This window comes from Tachypleus tridentatus, chromosome 13 (assembly GCF_004210375.1).
Source record: "Tachypleus tridentatus isolate NWPU-2018 chromosome 13, ASM421037v1, whole genome shotgun sequence".
Taxonomy (NCBI): Eukaryota; Metazoa; Arthropoda; class Merostomata; order Xiphosura; family Limulidae; genus Tachypleus; species Tachypleus tridentatus.
In genome coordinates this window covers 196,603,506-196,616,585 of record NC_134837.1, presented here as the reverse complement: position 1 = coordinate 196,616,585, position 13,080 = coordinate 196,603,506, and the positions used below count along the sequence as shown (strand labels likewise).

Here is a 13,080-nt window from a genome sequence, read left to right as displayed (position 1 = left end):
TAGCTTGACCTGATCATTGAGTAGTTTAAATATTTAGTTTAATATTTTCTGATATCAGTGATTCGTTGGTTATTCAATGACTGACTTTTATTAGTTATTGGTAAATTATTTACTTTAAATTTTTATTGGCTGGTTTAATATTTTTCCAGAGAAGTGGTTGGTTGATTTTGCGTGAACCTGTTTGATTGTTTCGTCCAAATTCAACCAGCCCGGCATATCCAGATGATTAGGGTGCTCAACTAATAATCAGAGGGTCACGGGTTCGAATTCCCGTCACACCAAGCATGCTCGTCCCTTCAGCCGTGGGGTCGTCATAATGTGTCAGTCAATCCTACTATTCGTTAATAGTAAAATAGTAGCCCAAGAATTGGCGGTGGGTGGTGATGACTAGGTGCCTTCCCTCTAATCTTACACAGCTAAATTAGGGACAGCTAGCGCAGATATCCCTCTTGTAGCTTTATGTGAAATTAAAAACAAACAAACAATCAAACCAAATTCAACTCGCGAGTTTTATAAAAGAACATACGTGTTAGTTTAAAGATCCAGAACATCGAACTGTAATAAAATAAAGGGCGGGAGGTAACTGCAGCAAATTCCTCATTGTTTGTCCATTGAGGTTTGAAAATCAGAAGTTTAAAACTCACAACCGTTCAGATCTATCTTTTGATTTTTTCCTGATTTCGAGTTGCAATAAAGAAATTGTAAAGGGCATGAGCCTTCAAAACAAAACATCAACAGTTGATTTTATAATAATTTTAGACGTATTGTTCTTCCGATAATAGAAGAGCGAACAACGTTTTCGTTGGATTTTAGTGTTTGAACTGTAACTCTTATTACAGTAAGTGTTGAAAAGAATAGTTTTACAAGCTGTTAGTTGATTTCAGATATTAGTAACCAAACCAATAACATTTCTTAGCATACCAAAAATAGAGAATTTCACAGCATGTGTCAAGTGGTTACATAAATAATAAAAATATCATGATAGGATGTAATAATATTCTATTTTATATCTGTTGTGGACGCGGTAAAACAGATGTGTTACATGTGCTGTGAATGAAGTAACAAATGTGTTAAGGTTTTAGTATATATAGACCGTGAATGTGGCAACCAGAGTGTTAAGGTTTTGCTATATACACAATAACTCACACACACTGTGAATGTGGTAAATAAAGTGTTATGGTTTTGCTATATATTTGTATACACACACACACACACTGTGAATGTGGTAAATAAAGTGTTATGGTTTTGCTATATATTTGTATACACACACACACACACTGTAAATGTGGTAACTAGAGTGTTAAGGTTTTGTGTATATATATACACACACACACACACTGTGAATGTGGTGACCAGTGTGTTAAGGTTTTGCTATATACACACTCACACACACTGTGAATGTGGTAACTAGGGTGTTATGGTTTTGCTATATATTTGTATACACACACACACACACTGTGAATGTGGTGACTGGTGTGTTAAGGTTTTGGTATATATACACACACACACACTGTGAATGTGGTGACTGGTGTGTTAAGGTTTTGCTATATACACACTCACACACTGTGAATGTGGTAACTAAAATGTTAAGGTTTTGCTATATACACACACACTGTGAATGTGGTAACCAGAGTGTTAAGGTTTTGCTATATACACACACACACACACTATGAATGTGGTAACTAGAGTGTTAAGGTTTTGCTATATACACACTCACACACACTGTGAATGTGGTAACTAAAGTGTTAAGGTTTTGCTATATATACACACACACACACACACACTCTATGAATGTGGTAACCAGAGTGTTAAGGTTTTGCTATATACACACACACACACACTGTGAATGTGGTAACTGGTGTGTTAAGGTTTTGCTATATATACACACTCACACACACTGTGAATGTGGTAACTGGTGTGTTAAGGTTTTCTTGTTTTGCCTCTGCGAGGAATTGCTTTTTCGTACGTTTGCATTCGTTAATTGAAAACTCATATATTGTCTTTCCTAAATATTAAATTCAACGATTAGTGTCGTTTGGTAGAATACATATTTAATTAAATCTTAGGTTAGCTTTTGGTTAAATTGATCTGATCATGCATTTGTTTGATAAATATTTATTTTACCTGTTTATTGGCTAGTTTAATATTTTCAGATGTTAGTGACTGGTGAACGTGGTAACTGATGTGTTAAGATTTTACCATATTTATTTGTTGTGAACGCCTTCCCTCACCAGTAGCACAGCAGGACTTCTGCAGGCTTATAACGTTAAAACCCGGGTTTCCGTACATGTGGGCCCCCCAGTGGTACAGCGGAATGTCTGCAGACTCACATCGCTAAAACCGGATTTCGATACCGGCGGTGGGCAGAGCATAGATAGTCCATTGTGTATTTTTAAGGTTAACTCTGTGGACAAAGTAACTGACGTGCTGAGATTTTTCATATATGATATGCTGTGGTAGCTCTTTACTTAGTAATTTACTATACGTATGCTGCCATAAAATTAGGTTCGAGAAATTTAATCTTCTTAACATTGGTATTTATCCAATTTAAGTATAAATAATAACAACCATTTGGTATTTCCGCCAGGATTGATGAGTGTCGAGTACATTGTTAAACTTATCTTACGTTTGTTAAGATAATCACTGAAGATGACTTAAGAAGGTCGAAACGTTGTTCTCTACTTTATTGTAATAAAAGTTTTAATACCCATACCAGCCATCTTGAGATACATTTTTACTTCAAGTGGATTTCTCGCCATCACGAAGGTCGTATGTTTATTGTAAAAAGTAAAACGTGATTCACGTACAAACTAATGGATATTTTTTCATGGAAGTTTTTATATATAGGTATAGAGACTCACATTTATTGTAAATAAAACATAACTTCGTTATATCTTTTTAACTATACGTTTTCATATAAAACTACAATTTGGAAAAAGAAAACCCTGAGAAATAGTTTTGTAGTGGCTCACCAGAGGGCGCGCTGTATTAGTAAAAGAAGTGTGTAATAAGTTCTATGTTTCATATACCGGTTATTTGAATTAGTTCCCTCCTGCTTCTTCCTTTTTGTTGTCACGTTCCTCCACGCGTTCTTTCGCTTTGGCATAATGTCCACATGGAGTTCTTGGAGTGGGGTAGCCTTAAATAGATTTAGCTATTAAAAAAACATATCTTATTCTATATCATCAAACTTGAAAGTAGCCAAGTCGTATAATTTTGTGCCATTTTTATAATGCACATTTCTAAAAGAACTTTCTTGTAAAGATTCGAGGACAGCTATTAAAATTTCGAGGAAAAAATACTGTTGTATTGTCTCTATTGCCTCTTCTTGCCGTACTTAATTTTGAAATGTCCATCTTTTTAGTAATTTCTTGTACAATTTGCTTGTAGGTGTGTCCACCCTTAAGTTAGTCAACTGTAAGCTTGCAGGCTTATAACACTAAATATTGGGGTTCAGTATCTGCATTTAAAGCATTTTTCTAACGAACATTTTGTGAACTAAATACATCATTTGGTCACAGTATTCGTTTAATCTTATAATATTCGTAATAAACACACTGGTCAAGCTAATGGTTTTAAAAAACTTAATAATCTTAACTATTACCATGTTTTTCATAACATGATATACTTAGGTATAAAAAGCAGTTACGAGACTGTTGCAGTCGCTGTATAATATAGGACATAGTTTAACTAATATTGCTGTGTATCATGACCCATATTAGGTCCGGCATGACAAGTTGGTTAAGGCACTCGACTCGTAATCTGAGGATCGTGAGTTCGAATCCCCGTCATACCAAAGATCCTCGCTCTTCCAACCGTGGGGTCGTTGTAATTTTACGATCAATCCAACTAGTCATTAGTAAAAGATTAGCCCAAGAGTTGGCGGTAGGTGGTGTTGACTAACTGGCGTCTTTCTAGTCTTACACTGCAAAATTAGGGACGGCTAGCGCAGATAACCTTCGTGTATCTTTGCGGAAATTTCAAACCAAACCATGACTCGTATTAATTTCTGTATATAACGTGTTTATGTCCGTTTCTAATATTTCTGTTGCCGATATCGTTGGTTTGGTTTTTCTGAATTTAAGAACCCCATATATTTTCTGATTACTAAGAGGTGTGGCCACGCTACTGTAGAAACAGTTTTACTTAGTAACTTGAGTTATTTTAGTACCTTTTTACAACTTGGTTACTGTAACAACATTGTTTTACTCGGTGAGATTACTATAACAAGTGGTAACTTTTTTATATTTTTTGTTGTTTCTTGTGTACTTGTTTGGAGCCAACATGTGCTGTCGTGAATATATGGTGGTTACGTTACAATCACAACATTGTTTTACTTGGAATCGTAACGATTTTATTGTTTCGTGTGTTCCTGAAACCAACACATTCTTTCTTGGGCGATTGGTAGCGTTACTGTATTGACATTTTTAGTAACGTTTTTGTTGTTTATTCGTTTCCTAAAACCAGTACGTGCTTTCTTGGGTGACTTGGTAACGTTAATGTAGTAACATTGTTTTACTTGGTAATATTTTTATTGTTTCTTTTGTTTCTGAATCCAGTATGTGTTATCTTGGTTAACGTCACTGTGGTAACACTATTTTACTTGGTAACGTTGTTATTGTTTATTATGTTGCTGAATCCAGTGTGTATGCTGTCTTGGATAACTTGTCGTTGATAAGATGAAAGTTTTATTCTAGTATTATACACTAAAAAGTAACTGACAGCAAAATCTATTATCACTTCTTTATTTTAATATAGTTCCGATTTTAATACATTATTACACGATTTATCAAAATTTTAAACTGGTTATTTTGATCAATACAACCATTTCTTATGCATTTTATTATTACCACAGCGTCTGATTTAAAGTTCGTTTTATCACAAAAAAGCTGAATTATTTCAATCATAAAAGTATATAATTTTTGTTTGTAAATTACTCGTAAAGATTTGACAAATCTACACTACATTACACAAGTTTAATCCAGTTCAGACTGGACATCTTAAGTAACAAAAACAACATAAAAATCGTGTTAAAAATCCACGTGAGCCAACTTAATATGAACAGTGTTTGAAATTGTATATGAATCTTTCACAGTAAGCTTCGTTAAGCATTTTAGACAAACTCATACTTCGGTATTTGAGCAACATACAAAACAATCATGTAAGTAGGAGTATATTTTGAGATGTATCGATCAACCTGGAAGAAAGTAAAAAGACTTCTTAAATTTCCTTCCTTCTGTTTGAAATGTTACTTTGTTTAACGATCTAAATAAAAGTAGAGTTTTATTTTTTCTTTTCCGTACTTTAATTGTAACTTCCTGAAATTCCATAGACGTTGGGTTTTTTAATGGTTAAATATCTTTATATATTTAGTACAAGTCACTGTCGCTGTGTTGATAAACTCCCACAGGACGCCATACTTCTTTACATTCCATACAACACAGTGTCACGTATGGGAAGTTAAGAAGCATGGGGCTCTGAAGGAGGTAAAACTGCACGTGACAGTCCTGTGGAAAACTGTCGATTGTACGTAGTGAGGGCTACATAGAGCTCCCAGTGGCACAGCGGAATGTCTGTGGGTTCACACTGATAGAAACCGGGTTTCGATACCCGTGGTGGGCAAAGCACAGATAGCCCATTATGTGGCTTTGTGCTTAATTCCAAACAATCAATCAGTTACTGTTGAAAAATTACTTCCATCTTGACTAAGCTGTACTCCATTTTGACCAGCCTTATGCAAGCACTACAGTAAATTAATTTGGTTCCTAACCCATCTGCTGTAGTTGATATGGTGATTTTTATCTTGTATCTCTTAGAAACTACACTTCAGTTCTTTGTTATTTTTATTTCCTCGCTGTTTTAGGGCAGACCACTACGTATTGTTACACTTCTCTTCATTTTTTTGTTTTTTTATTTCTTCCATCTCATCTTGAGTAGCCCCTTGGTGGGTCAGCAGTTTAAGAATTTAGAAGCCCTATATTCCGGAGTTCGATTCCCCTCGGTGGGTTGAAAGAAGATGGTCCGTTGTATAGCCTTGAATTAAGAATATCTCGGGTAATTAGTGTTTGAGGTGATCCTGGACTGTCTTTAGCGAAACTTGGATTACTTTTCGCGAGGCTGACCCAGAACTGGAGTCTGTGTTAAGACATTCTGATTGCAAGCTAAAACCTTTTCACCGTGTAGCGTGACACAGGGATGTCTTTTGGTATGCGTCTGCCATGCACGTGTTCTTTTCTCGTCACTGAACACTATCCCCTAGGGCCAACAAACATCTGTTTTATAAATGGCCCCAAGGTTTCCTTCTCTTTTCTGTATGAATCGGATCCGCGTAACCTATAACCCTAAGATGTAACGGGATCGCTTCTCTCTCTCTCTCTTTGTATGTATGTAAAAACTATCGTGAGAAAAAGAAGGCGCACGTGAAGAGCAAAACTGCCATTATTACTTTTTATAAACTATTGAAAAATAAAGATAAAAAAACTAAACGTACAGTAGAGACGGGAAGTACACGTATCTACAACCTAAATGTTTGTTGACTATAATCGTCTAATACACTTTAAAGTGTAATATTTTATGGAAGAACTAGACTCATAAATACTGTGTAACATTTATGATTGTCACTTGTATTTATTTCACTGACCACATTTTTATATTCGGTTAAAATATCAGATCTAAATTCATCAAATCGCACGCCTTCAATATGGCGGTAGTAAAAAGCAAATTCTTGTTTTGAATATTCGCGAAAACTCACTACCCGTTCATAATTTTGAACTAATAGACTAGAAAAAATGCAACTAGCCGATAGCACTTACCGCCAACTCTTGAGCTACTCTAATCGAATAGCGAGATTGAATCGTTATTATTATGATACACTCACAACCTTCACGTGCGAGGCGTAGTTTTACTACATTAATTGGCCGGGAATCGTGGTCCTCCAGATTTACAGTTCGGCATGTTAAACACTGGGCCACACCCGGTTTTAACAACTACGGAAGAAAATGTTTGCGTATATTATATTTTGATTATATTTACTATGAGTGTTAGTTGAGTGAAAATCAGCGACTTGCTTCTTTCTCCCTCCCCCTCAGCGGTAAGTCTGAAAGTTTACAGCGCTAAAAACTGGGTTTCGATTCTCACGCTGGTTGCAACATAGATACCCAGTTGTGTGGTTTTTCTGACTAACATGGCATAGACTATTTTTGCCATTAAAACGACCAACGAAATGTATCTCTTATTGCTGTACGGTTATATTATCTCTCAAATCTGCGTTGCCTGGGATGTTAGTTTAACAATATCGAACAGACAACTGTACAACTTTGTCTTTCGTCGTGTTGAGTGATGTAATTATCGTTATTTTTAACAGCTGATGAGAATAAGTTAGTAAAAACACGTGATTGGAGTGCTGTTAAAATTGTATGCATCAATTGGAGTAAAATCAACTTGCAAGAATGTTTTGAACGCCGTTAATAAAGAAATACACATATTTTGTTAGAAAATGTTCCCCGTCAATAAACAAGAGTATGAGGTAAAACAGTGGCTTACGACATCAGTAATTAAAAATAAATTTCGTTAAATTAAAAACTGAAAAGAGAAAGGTTCGTCACCCGTGATTTCTTACGCTTGGCATCGTCCTGTGTCGAGTACTTCACGGATCAAGCTAACTTCACGAACTAAATTTTCTTCATCAACTTCTTCGTGGTCATCAGATATGGCGAACTGGCCAAAGGTCGTCTTACAGATTATCGAGTATCTCCGAATATTTCGGGCCTCTCTACGAATCTGGCTCTTGTTCGCGAGAGCGAAGAAGTAAAGATTTCTAAAATTATACGTCAAGTATTGTACGTCTTGTCCTTATAAGGGTACGGGAAACCTGGGAGACAGTAGTGTTGCTACTTTTGGGACACTATAAATATCTACCAGAGTGTAAGACCCATGTTCCTGGGGATCTACAACACAGCCAAAAACGGTATATTCACAGCAGTGGTACAGGTCTGAGTACTGTTACCCAAGCGGTTATGACATGGTAGAAATGTAATTCGCTTTTAACAAACTGTCTGGTGGGGGCCATTCTGTGGTGCCTCCCGCGCTGTGTTAACCAGACTAGATACAAACTCCTGTGCTATCAGATCATACTCTCGTTCTCTGGACTGTAGCTGTTTTCTGTGGCTCCACGTCCTGGGAGTAAGGGTTGGTGATCTGTACACGCGACCTCTGGCCGCTCCTTCCGCTACTGTTTCATCAACGAGTGAAGGTTCGCAGTTGTGTCTTGTGACATCTGACCTCACGGGCCGCGTCATTCGACAGCCACTCACTGGTAGACCGCTTAGTTTCCCGCCATGTGGAGCCCATTTGATACACTCACATATAGTCTTCTTTCACAAAACTTGAGGCTGTTCGTGTGAAACTTTCTTAAACTAACAAGCTGTCTTACATCGAGGAAAAGACCTCGTTCAAGACCCGAGTTAAAAAAAAACAAACAGCAACACTACATCGGTCAACACGTCTGACGCTCAAATCTTTCATACTGCATTAAGCCAGACTTGAAAACATGATTACAAAACGATAGTCGTCACAGACGAAAAAAATAATAAAAATAACTGGCAGTTGTATATTACTTGAGTTACTCCATTACTTGGAGTAATATTGCAGAAGCATCTACGTGATAATATTATGAATATGTATTTTAATATTATCATCAAAATATACGGGACAATATTGTAAATAATATTTTGAGTATTATTATTATTCAAATATGTACGTGACGAAATAAGAATAATGCTATTTTGAGTATTATTATTACTGAAATATGTACGTGACGAAATAAGAATGTTATTTTGAGTATTATTATTATTAAAATATATTTGTGAGGAAACAAGAATGTTATTTTGAGTATTATTATTAATGAAATATATACGTGAGGAAACAAGAATGTTATTTTGAGTATTATTATTAATGAAATATATACGTGAGGAAACAAGAATGTTATTTTGAGTATTATTATTGTTGAAATATATATGTGAGGAAATAAGAATACCATTTTGAGTATTATTATTGAAATATATACAGGGTGTTCGGAAAGTCACTGTGCACTTATATATTTATTAACAGACATGTTTCAATATAGAATATAGGAGATAAATATGAATGACAATTATAAACAATGTTGAAAGTGACCCCCGTTGGCATCAATACAGGCCTGGACCCTTCTTATTTTGTTTTTAAACACCGCTATCAGTTGCTGGCTTGAAATAGACTGAATAAAATATGATTACAAAACTGCACAGTGACTTTCCTAACATCCTGTACCTGATAAAATAAGAATAATGATATTTTGAGTATTATTATTTCTGAACTATATATACGTGACGATATTATAGGAACGTTGAATGTTGTTATTGAAATATGTAAGTTACAATGTGAGATGAACATTATTTTGGATATGTTATTACTAACCTACACACACACACACACACTTGGTATATTTGCTATCGGTGGACTCAGCAGATAGTCAGATGTGTCTTTGATATAATATACATTGAGTGATATTGTCGTGATGTGCTCTAGACGTTATTTTGACTATATAACTGTAATATGTACGAGATGATGCACTGAACTTCATTCGGTGAAATGTAAACTATAACAATGTGCTAAAGATTGTGTTCAGTATTGTAACTTAATTATTAAGTAAGAACTAGTTATTATTTCGAGTATATATTTTTTTCAGAAATACATAAGCAATAATATATAACCTTAATGTTTTATGGCTTAAGAATTTATATGAGGGTAGGTTAAGTAATGTGGAAAGTGAATTATTACTGAAGGATACGTAATATAGCCTTCCGTGCATGCGTTTAGCCAAGTATATAAACGTAAAAGTGTACTACGAAATAACAAACGGACTATAGTTAGTAGAGTCGTATATAACTTAAAGTAGTGTGACATACTGTAATATAATACAAGTGTTTTTGTTTTTTTTCTGTTCTTTCTATCTTGGTCGTGGAGAGATTGCTTTGTGTTGAAGTGTTGGATTCAACCATTACATAAGTGAGGGGGTTGATCTGTAAGGAACAGCTTTGGATAATTAATTAGAATAGAAACTGGGAAGAGGCAGTTATATACTGTCGTATTTGTCTTTTTGTTAACCATCGTAGGAATCTTTATGTTTAACGGTCCGGAACTAATCCCTAGGTTACATTTGAACTGGACATAAATCAGTTATAGTTTTGCAAGTATTTTTGGTCTGTACACTGAAATATAATGCGTTACTATACATTTTCATATATTTGGTGTGTTTAGTTAGTGATTTAATAAATATTATCTTTACTGCTGTTACTACGGATACACTCTATCGGTTTCTGTTTCATTAGTCGTAAGAAAGTGATAAAATTGTATATCCGCCAAATCACGAGTTGTTTTATTTTTTAAGGTTTCATGTAGCTCAGTAAATATTTTTATATTTTAATTCTCATTTGGATGTGACACACGAAACTTGAGAAAATTGTTTTATTTTAATCTTTTGTTTGACGTAATGGTTATCGGGGTCTAGTCGTGTTGGAGCAAACATTTGAAAACTAATTTTTACTATATTTCCCTACATGCTTTTTGTGTTTTTGTTTATAATACCTAGTCAGCTCCCTCCTCTCCCAATGGCACAACGGCGTGTCTACGGACTTGCACCCCCAGAAGCCGTGTTTCGGTACCTGTGATGGCAGAGCACAAAACCCATTGTGTATCTCTGTGCTGAATTCCAAGTAAACCAAACAAAACAAACCTAGCCAGGAAATATTTTGGGATAGGGAGGAACGCGTATTTGTAATCCAATTTTATTTTTTTAAAGTAACTGAACAAGTTTATTTAAATAAAGTATTTGAATTTTTGTGGTGATGGTCCTCCGGTAGCCCTTCCCCCGCAACTGAACAAATTTATTTAAATAAAGTCGTCTTAAAATTTTGTGGTGGGATAAATCGGTATATCCAAGTGGGTGTTTATCAGGTTCCTTGATAGCTGTTAAAATAATCAGTCTGTCTGTTCTGTTCAATTGCCAGTTTTTACGAAAACCGCATCTGTTTGAATGTGGGATGAGGTTTGGACTGGATGTCTGTTATTTCCTTATATCTGTAATTCATTTCATCGTTGTGTGTGCTAGCCACGCGAGATTTCACTTAAAACAGTTATTGATACGAGTTTTAAAATTTTCTAAACAGACAGGTTTTGGAGTAACTGAATGTGAAACTAGTATAGTTACCACGGGATTACGTTATCATTGATGTTTTTGTAGTAACTGTATATTAAACTAGTGACGCCGTGACATTTACTTTTTTAGCTTAGTTAATATATGAATTTTAGACTACCCCAAATTTAGTAATCAGGCTGAACCTCTTGAAACATTATTGGGTTTATGGTCGAAAATGTCGTTAACGGCGAAAGTTACCCAACAGGTAAAACAGTCTATTCTGATCTTTATACGTAAGAATATAAGAAAAAAAACATTTTAATTATATGCTACAGGGCTCATTTCTTTTAGTTTTGATCAAAGTAGGTAATTTTATATTATTAGAAATTAATAATTATGTAGATAAAAAAATCTTATAACATTAAAATAAACATTTCTCATTTTCCTCATGAATATACAATGACTTCAACTTTTTGTTTGAGTCCAAATTCACCGTTGTTTGGTTTCCTTATTTTGTTATCCGAAACGTCGTTAGAACAACAAAGCAAGAGTAGCATCGGTTAATTGTTTAAATGCCTTTAAATTCTGAAGTTTAGGAACAGGATAAGTATCGGTTGTTAACCGAAACATTGTTAGATCATGAGGAAATTGCTAGGAGAAAGAGGGACAAGTATCAATGGATAACCGAAACGTCGTTAGAACAGGATAAAACGTTAGGAGAACAGGATAAGTATCGATGGTTAACCGAAACGTCGTTTAAAGTAACCAAAGTCTCGTTTAATATTTGAAACAGATTGTTGTTGTTTTTTTTTGTAAGTGGTTGAACATTGTTATTGGATCGAGAGCGGTCTAGTTGTTAGCGTAGTGGTTTGTTAATCCGAAGATGTATTGTTCGAGTGTTCTTGTAGCAAAATCGCCCTTCATAGCTGAGGGTGTATTGTAATTTTAACAATATTTATGGACAACAACGAACCTGTTGGGTGGCCAAACTAAAACTATTAATAAGTAAATTAAAACCAGCCCTCATCAGTCGTTTATATATATCTATATCAAACTTTCTTCTAAAATCACTCAGATTACTGCCTCCACAACGTCCGAAGGCAGGTGACTCATTACATAGGTCAACCACCCTATTTGACAGTAAAGTTCTGTTAATTGATTATAATAGTTCTAAGAGTTCTATCAGTTAATATCAGGAATGACTTACGCAGATAGCCCTTGTGCGGGTTTTTGCGAATTTCCGAAATAAACAAAAGATTGGTCAAGAAAAAAAGCAGGATTAGTGTCGTTACGTATCTGGAAACGTCGCTGGAGCTGGAGAAATGTGCAGTGATAAACTTGGAAAACAGCTAAAAACTTTTGTGATGATGTTTGTTTTGTTTGTTTTTTTTAATTTCACGCAAAGCTACTCGAGGGCTATCTGTGCTAGCCGTCCCTAATTTAGCACTGTAAGACTAGAGGGAAGGCAGCTAGTCATCACCACCCACCGCCAACTTTTGGGCTACTCTTTTACCACCGAATAGTGGGATTGACCGTCACATTATAACGCCTCCACGGCTGAAAGGGTGAACATTGTTTGGCGCGACGAGGATGTGAACCCGCGACCCTCAGATTACGAGACGCACGCCTCAACACGCTTGGCCATGGCGGGACCCTTTTGTGATGAAGCCGTAATTGAATACTTAAATTTGTAACTTCTGACGTGAAGAGAGACGCAATCTAGGCTTCAGTGGTTAGTCATAACATTTTCAAGTTATCAAAGAATGAACCAGGGAGGGGGTGGTTTCAGAATTACACGAAACGTCTCCATAAATCAATTATATTTACATTCATGCCGACGATTTTTGCATCGTTAGAGTATTATCTTAACTTGAATTAACCTACATGTTCCTGGTTCGATCTGCTGC

The 13,080-nt window shown here is 35.5% G+C and overlaps 1 protein-coding gene and 1 long non-coding RNA gene across 2 annotated transcripts in view; one reads left to right on the top strand and one right to left on the bottom strand.

The window, feature by feature from the left end:
• The window catches only part of LOC143239024 (E3 ubiquitin-protein ligase MIB1-like), a 145,283-nt gene that overhangs the window by 104,674 nt on the left and 27,529 nt on the right, over window positions 1-13,080 (top strand).
• Window positions 4,731-9,071, bottom strand: LOC143239026 (uncharacterized). Its single transcript, XR_013020915.1, has 2 exons — window positions 7,605-9,071; window positions 4,731-5,197 (listed from the first exon to the last, which is right to left on the bottom strand). It is a non-coding gene; the product is annotated as an uncharacterized LOC143239026 (long non-coding RNA).